This window comes from Phoca vitulina, unplaced genomic scaffold (genome assembly GCF_004348235.1).
Source record: "Phoca vitulina isolate PV1807 unplaced genomic scaffold, GSC_HSeal_1.0 scaffold12, whole genome shotgun sequence".
NCBI lineage: Eukaryota > Metazoa > Chordata > Mammalia > Carnivora > Phocidae > Phoca > Phoca vitulina.
This window is the reverse complement of record NW_022589715.1, coordinates 24,762,790-24,770,758: the sequence shown is the minus strand read 5'-3', so window position 1 is coordinate 24,770,758 and position 7,969 is coordinate 24,762,790. Positions and strand designations below refer to the sequence as shown.

Here is a 7,969-nt window from a genome sequence, read left to right as displayed (position 1 = left end):
TGGTATAGGTGAAGGAATTATCACCTTAATACTTAAATACTACTTAAATAGCTATTATGAATATGTTCAATAATTTAAAGAAAACTTAAGATATATATATACACATATATACACATACATATATGTGTATATATATATATATGTCATACATAATCCATAAAGTAGTACAATGCCATTTGAAGGTAGACTTAGATTAGTTAAAGAGATATATAAAAAACACTAGAACAATCTCTAAAAATAAAACAAAGAAGCTAATAAATCAATAGTGGAGGCAAAAGAGAATCAAAAAAAGTAATTCAAAGGAGAAAAAAATGAATACATGGGACAAATAGAAAGTAAATAGAAAGATGGTGGACATACAAATGCCAAAAGGTATGTGAAGAGGTGCTCAATGTCACTAATCATCAAGGAAATGCAAATCAAAACCTCAGTAAAGTGTCACCTCATATAGGTTGGCATGGTTATTATAAAAAAGACAATAGATAACAAATATTAGTGAATATGTGAAGAAAAGGGAATCCTTATACACTGTTGGTAAGAATGTAAGTATGTACAGCCATTGTGGAAAATGGTATGATGATTCCTCAAAAAATTAAAAATAGAACTACCATATAATCCAGTAATCCAGTATTACCATATAACCCAGTAATTTCTGGGTATTTGTCTAAAAGAATTGATACTATTGTCTCAAAGAGATATTTGCACACCCACGTTCATTGCAGCATTATTCACAAATAGCCAAGATATGGAAACAATCTAAGTGTCCTTTAATGGATGAATGGATAATGAAAATGTTATAAATATAACACATATATAACATATATAGTATACATGTACTATATAATGTATATTCAATTATATATCTCACATGATGGAATATTATTCGGCCCTTAAAAAAAATCCTGCTGTTTGTGACAACATGCATGAACCTGAAGCCATTATGTGAAGTAAAGTCAGACAGAGAAAGACAAATACTATATGATATCACTTATATTGGAATGTTAAAAAAAAAAAGACAATTTTATAGGAATAGAATAGAATAGTAGTTTCTAGGGGCTGGGGGAGGAGAAAATGGGGTGATGTTGGTCAAAGGGTACAAATTTTCAGTTATAAGAAGATAAGTTCTGAGGACTTAATGTACAACATGGTGACTATCGTTAATAATAATGGTACTGTATACTTGAAAGTTGCTCAGAGTAGATCTTATGCATTCTTACCACATACATAAATAGTTAACTCTGTGAGTTGATGGATGTGTAAATTATCTTGATCTGGGTAATCATTTCACAGTGTAAGTGTATATATATATCACATCATCACATTATACACTTTAAATACATACAATTATATTTGCCAATTATACCCAATTATTTTTCAATTAAGAAAAAGAAAGAACAAGTAGACAGAAAATCAGTAAGCATATAGAAAAGTCAAATAACAATATCAAGCAACATAACCTAATTGAAACTTATCCTGAGAACATACACACATCAACAGTAGAAACATATTCTTTTCAAGAGCATATGGAATAGTTACCAGATAGATCATATGTTGAGCCATTTTTTTCAAATCTCAATAAATTGGAAAAACACGGAAATCTTACAGAGTATCTGAAAATAGTTAAACTGAAAATCAATAGAAGAAAGATATTTGGGTAGCTCCCAAGTGTTTTGAAGTTAAACAAGACATTTCTAAATAACAAATAAATCAAAGAAGAAATAACACATAAAATTAGAAAGTATGTTGAGGAAAATGAAAATTGTGGGATATAACTACAGCAGTAGTTAGAGGTAAATTCATATCACTAACTATTTATGTTAGAAAAGAAGAAAGGCCCAAAATTAATAACATAATTAACAACTAAGAAGTTATAAAAAGAAGAGAAAAATAAGCCTAAAGTCAGTAGGAAAAAAAAAAAAAAAAAGAAAGGCAAGAGTAGAAAAAAAAAATAGGAAACAAACACATGAGAGCACATGAGAGAAAATTAACAAAAACAGAAGTTGGTTCTTTAAAAAGAATGGTTTTAATTAGAAATCTCTAGCTAAATTTATCAAGAAAAAAAGGAAGACACAAATGACCAATATTAGGAATAAAAGACAGAGAGTTCATTTAGATTCTATATATGCCAAAAGGTAATAAAATAATATTAGGAATTAGTTTATGATAGTAAGTTTGATAAATTACAGAAAATGCATAAATTTATTTACACAATGAATAAAATTTCAAAATTTGAATTTGTGATGAAAAAATAGTACCACAAATAAAACTGAAGACTCAGATGACTTCACTCATAAATTCTATTTATTTCTATTTCTGTTATTTCTTTTTCTACTTAAAAAGAAATAACACTAATCTGATATAAACTCTTTCATAAAATAGAGGGGGAAGTCAGTATTATCATAATATTGAACTATAATAAGACATTGGAAGAAGAGAAAACAGCAGACCAATATCCTTCATGAATATAAAAAAATTCTTAACAAAATCCTAGCAAATTGAAACCAGTAATACATATATAAATCATGACAAAGTGAAGCATTTCCCAGGAATGCAAGCTTGGTTTAACACTCAAAAATCCAATCAATACATCTCACCATGTTAAAAACAAAGGTGATCACTTCTCAGCCTTTTGCCTAGGATTGAGTGCAGCATCTGTTCTTATCAGTTTAATATCTGATATGTTCTCTGTCCAAGGACAATATATTAAATGGGTTTTTGGAGCAGGGAGATGGAATAGGAGTTTGCTCTGTCCACCCTGTGCATCAACCTGGTATTGCAGTACCTCTAGGAATGGTGCACCCCCACCGTATTAAAAAATAAATAAATAAAATAAAAATAAAAGTAAAGTAAAAAATTAAAGGAAAACATTCAATCTGTAAGGAAAAACATTTGACATAATGCAACTGTCATTCATGATTAAAAATTCTCCACAAAGCAGGAATCAAAGATTTTTTTAAATCTGTGAAAAACCTATACCCTACTTCATCCAACAATAACAGAATACACATTCTTCTCAAGCTTACATGAAATATTCTCCAAGATATACCACATTATGGGCCATGACACACCTTAACCAATTTAAAAGAATAGAAATCATACAGTATCAGCTTTCAGACCACAATGGAATTAAACTGGAAACCAGTAACAGATAACTGGAAAATCCCAAAGCACGTGAAAATTAAACAACACACGAGTCAAAGAAGAAATCTCAAGTAAAATCTAAAATATTTTGAACTGAATGAAAATGAAAATAGAACTTTTATCAAAATTTGTGAGATACAATGAAAGCTGTGCTTAGAGGGATGTTTATATCATTAAATGCATACATTTGGAAAGAAGAAAGATCTAAAATCAATCATCTAAGTTTATGTTTCAGGAAACTTGAAAAAGACAAGCAAATTAAATAAAAAATAAGCAGAAGAAGGAAAAAAAATATCAAGAACTAGAGAAGTCAATGAAATTTAAAACAGGAAATTAATGAGAAAGTCAAGGCAACCAGAAGATGGTTCTTCGAAAAGATCAATAAAATTAATAAACCTCTCTCCAATCTAGCTAATAAAAAAAAAGAGAGGACACAAATTTCTAATATCACAAATGAAAGAAAGGACATAACTACAGATCCCATGGATATTAAAAGGATAATAAAGAAATAATGCAAACAGCTATATGCCCCAAAATTTGGAAACCTAGATGAAATGGACCAATTCCTTGACGGACACAATTTGCCAAAATTCACAAAAGAAGAAATAGACAATCTGAATAGGCTTATATCTATTAATGAAATTGAATTGATATTTAATAATCTTCCAAAACAGAAAGCACCAGGCCCAGATAGGGTCACTATTGAATTCTACCAAACATCTAAGGCTACCAATTCTCTACAATCCCTCTCAGAGGATAGAAGCAGGGGCAATAATTCAGAAATAATTCCATGAGGCTAGCATTACCCTAATACCAAAACTGAGCAAAGACATTAAAAGAAAGAAAACTACAGACCAATATCATGAACATAGATGCAAAAATCTTCAACAAAATATTAGCAACTCTAATCGAACAATGTATAAAAAAGAATTATATACCATGACCAAGTGGAATTTATCCCAAGTATGCAAGATTGGTTCAACATTCAAAAATCAATTAAGGGGGCTCCTGGGTGGCTCAGTTGGTTAAGTGACTCCCTTTGGCTCAGGTCATTATCCTGGAGTCCCGGGATCAAGTCCCGCATTGGGCTCCCTGTTCAGCGGGGAGTCTGCTTCTCCCTCTGATCCTCCCCTCTTGTGCTCTCTCTCTCTCTCTCAAATAAAAAAAAAAAAAAAATCTTTAAAAAAAATCAATTAACATAATCCATCGTATCAACAGGCTGAAAAAGAAAAATCATGTGATCATATCACTAGACAGAGTAAAAGCATTTGACAAAATTCAACACCCATTCATGATAAATGCTCTCAGTAAACTAAAATAGAAGGGAACTTCCTCAACTTGCAATTAAACTATTTACAATAGTTTAATAGTATTAACTACAATAGCATCAAAAATATGGATCATTTAGAGATAAAATTAAACTATATAAAACACTGCTGGGAGAAAAACAATTAAATTTAAGTAAATGAAGGAAAAGATCATATTCACGTTTTGGAAGATTCAGGATCATTAAGACGTATATTCTGCCCAAATCAGTCTATAGATTCAGCAGCAAGCTCAATCAAAATTCCAGTAGTTTTTTTAACAGAAGTTGACAAGTTAATTCTAAAATTTATATGGAAAATCAGGGGCGCCTGGGTGGCTCAGTTGTTAAGCGTCTGCCTTCGGCTCAGGTCATGATCCCAGGGTCCTGGGATCAAGCCCCACATCGGGCTCCCTGCTCGGCGGGAAGCCTGCTTCTCCCTCTCTCACTCTTTCGCTGTGCCTCTCTCTGTCAAATAAATAAAAAAAAAAAAAAAAAAAAAAAAAAAAATAAAATAAAATTTATATGGAAAATCAAAGGAACTAGGATAGTCAAAATGATTTTGAAAGAAGACCAAAGTTGAAGGACTTACAATACTTGATTTTAAGGCTTATTATGTTATACTAAAGAAAAGAAGCCAGGTACAAAAGAGTACATATTACATGATTCTGTTTATATTAAACTCTAGAAAGACTAATCTAGAGAAATAGAAAACAAATTAATGGTTTTCTAAGATCGGGGCAGGGGTGGAGGACAGAGATTAACTGGGTAAGGGCACGAGTAAAACTTCTAAGGCAATTAAAATGTTCTGTATCTTGACTGTAGTAGTCGTTATGAGGTTGTATACATTTGTCAAAACTCATTGGCCCATACACTTAAAATGTGTACATTTTATTGTAAATTATACCTCAATAAAATATACCTTTAAAAAGAGTATTATTAAGATATCCCTATGAAAGATAAAGAACTGGTATATGTTTACCTCATACTTCTCCTAAATTCCTCCTCTCAATTTTTGCCAAAATGATTTGACATTTTTACATTAGTTTTATCATTATCATTTTTATACTTTTTAAATGTAACTAAGAAAGCAGTCAGCTTCAGAACAATAATTGCAATAAATTAGACGTAGTTCTGTGTCCATATTACATTTAACAGTTACCAGTTTCTTTTATAACATGACTCCCTTATTTGTGAACTTTCTTGTTTTATCTACTTGTTAATTGGATTGTATTCTTAAGTAAGTTTTTTTTTTTCATAGAAGATAGGTATGTGGTATTTTTCCCAAATATGTATATAAATAAAAATGTTTTCTATTGCCTTACTACAAAATGGCACCTTACCTTACATATAGAATTCTTGAATCTCATTTTTTTTCCTTCAAAATTCTGGATAAATTTCTAGTTTCTTCAGTAACCTAATGTGACAAAGAAATATGGGCTCCGCTTGATTACTTTCAATCTTGACAAATCTCTCTTCCTGTGGTTCCAGACTCTCACAGACTCCTAGTTTTCCATATTTCTTAGGATTCTCCTTCTCACACTCTTTTGTAATACTTCTTCCTCCTCTACTCTTAAATATTGGTGCTCCCAGAGGCTCTACCTAGGGCCTTCTTTCTCATGCTATATCAAGGGTTACAAATCTAGTCAAGTCTAAACTTTAAGGAACTCAATAAAATAAATAATTTTTCTTGGAAAACACGAATCACCATAAGGAATTCAAGAAATATAATGTCTTAAAAGACCAATAATTAAGGAAGAAATTGAAAAGGTTGATACAGAACTACCTCAAAAAATGGTGCAATGACTGTTTTATCACTTAAGTGTTCATGGAATTGAGGATTTCCATGATACATAAACTTTTACAGAGAATAGAAAGATGTAAAAGATTCAGTTGATTTCATAAACCTAGATTAATCATGATACAAAAACATGAGAAATGTAGCAATGAAACAAAACTGCCTATCAATGCTAGAAAATTAAAATAGCCCTACAATAAAAGAATAATACAACATGAGGCAATGGGCATTATTAGAATAATATAAACACAGTTTAATAGAAAACCATTAAAATAATTCACTACATCTTTAGATCAAAGGAGAAAACCCTATGATCATCTAGACAAGTGTGAAAAGGCAAGAAAAATCTACGTTCTCTTAGGATGTAGAAAATCACAAGGCAACATTGCTTCCCCACATAACCATGTTTGTTTGTTTTTTTTTAAGCTGGCTGATCTACAAAGTTATGAGTTTCCCTGAACCTATCAGAGAGGTGTTGTCACAAAGGTACCAGATGAACTAGATTTCAGAGTGAATAGCCCATTTAAGGAGAGGTGGACCACACAAACTGTTTCACTTTTGCAGAGCACAGAAGAAAGGATAGTAAGTAGTGGGTAGTGGTAGCCCACTGCTGCAGGAGTTTGCAAGACATGATAATGTGAAAGTAACTATGGCAACAACAATACTCAAACCCAGTTCAAACATCAACTAGAGCAACTCAACAACCACACACACACTCACACAGATTAATGGTCTCACAGAAAGAGAATCATGTCCACCTCCAGGCAAAAGTACTATTTATGTCAGTCTCTGCTATTTTTCTACACAACATGTCCAACATTCAACAAAAAAATGACAAGAAATACAAAAAAGCAAAAAAAAAAAAAAAAAAAGTCAAGAGAGAAGGCAGTTAATAGAACTAGATACAGAAATGACCCAGATATGGAAATGATCAAATAAGAACCTTAAAAATAATTTTGATTAATATTTTAAAGGATCTAATGGGAAAAGTGGACAACATGCTTCAACAGATGGGGCACTTCAACATTGAGGTTAAAACTAGGAAAGTCAAATAGAAATACTACAGGTCGGGGATGCAATATCAGAGATAGAGAAGAATTTCTTTGGCAGGTTTATCCATAGACTAGATGCAGAAGAGAAAAGAATCACTGAATTTAAAGGTAGCTTAATAGACATTTTCCAAACTAAAGCACAAAGAGAAAAAAAGATTAAAAATTCAGAAGACCTGAAAGCTGTAGGACAATATCAAATTGGAGTCCCAGAAGAAGAGAGAAAAAACTTGGAAGAGGAAATATTTGAAGAGATAGTGGCTGATAAGTTTTCCAAAATTACTGAAGGACAGGAAACCACAAATCCAAGAAACTCAGAGGAAAAACAAATTTTAAAAAGAAACAAATAAAATCTAAACATATTAGTCACACTGCCAAACCCCAAAAATATTCCCTGTATTGGTTTATGGTTTAAATGAAATCCCAATAAAATTCCCAGTGAGATTTTTTGAGAGAAATCAACAAACTACCCCTAAGCTGTATATGAAAAAGCAGAGGAACTGGAATAGTGAAAATAATTTTAGAAAAGAAAGTTGAAAGACTCATACTATCTGATTTCAAGACTTAATATAAAACTACAACAATCAAGATGGTGGTATTGGTAAAAAGACACATAGATTAATAGAACAGAATAAAGTCCAAAAATAGACCCTCATGACTATGGTTAATGGATCTTTG

General features: G+C 31.4%; 1 non-coding gene across 1 annotated transcript; it reads left to right on the top strand.

Moving 5' to 3' along the window:
- The first annotated feature begins 2,613 nt into the window (after positions 1-2,613).
- Positions 2,614-2,804, top strand: LOC116636484. Its single transcript, XR_004300342.1, has one exon. It is a non-coding gene; the product is annotated as a U2 spliceosomal RNA (small nuclear RNA).
- The last annotated feature ends 5,165 nt before the right edge of the window (positions 2,805-7,969 follow it).